At 45.0% G+C, this 431-nt stretch overlaps 1 protein-coding gene across 2 annotated transcripts in view; it reads right to left on the bottom strand.

Moving 5' to 3' along the window:
- The window catches only part of LNX1 (ligand of numb-protein X 1, E3 ubiquitin protein ligase), a 71501-nt gene that overhangs the window by 31996 nt on the left and 39074 nt on the right, over positions 1–431 (bottom strand). The window lies entirely within an intron of this gene.

Raw genomic sequence — 431 nt, 5'->3', positions numbered from 1 at the left:
CCTGCTGAAGATATCTTTGTGGCTGTTGCTGTTCTGTCTGTTCCAGGCCTGCACAGCAGCCAAACTTTATAATCTAGTAATACAACATTCCCTCAAACCAGACTGCAGCCTCTAAACTCTATAAAACTGGTGGGATTTAATTTCATTCTAGTGTTTTCTTCTTGCCCCCTCCCTTTCCTCACCTCTCTAGCCCCATGTACACAAGAGGACAGTGCTGCTCATTTTCTAGCCTTTCTTCAGCTCTTCATCCATTCTCCCAACATGCAGCTGCTGCAACACTAGGTGGGTTGTTCATTTTGGCTTCAGAGTCCTCAAATACTAGCTTTGAACTCACCATTAATGCTTCAGTCTGCCTTTAGATGGGACATGTTTTTCAAATATGGCACTCATCAGAACTGGGGGCAGTGTCACAGGGTGAAGGATCAAGGCAA

The sequence above is a fragment of the Chaetura pelagica genome, unplaced genomic scaffold, assembly GCF_000747805.2.
Source record: "Chaetura pelagica isolate M959 unplaced genomic scaffold, ChaPel_1.0 scaffold67, whole genome shotgun sequence".
Taxonomy (NCBI): Eukaryota; Metazoa; Chordata; class Aves; order Apodiformes; family Apodidae; genus Chaetura; species Chaetura pelagica.
The sequence above is the reverse complement of the archived record's forward strand: the minus strand, read 5'-3'. Positions and strand labels throughout refer to the sequence as shown.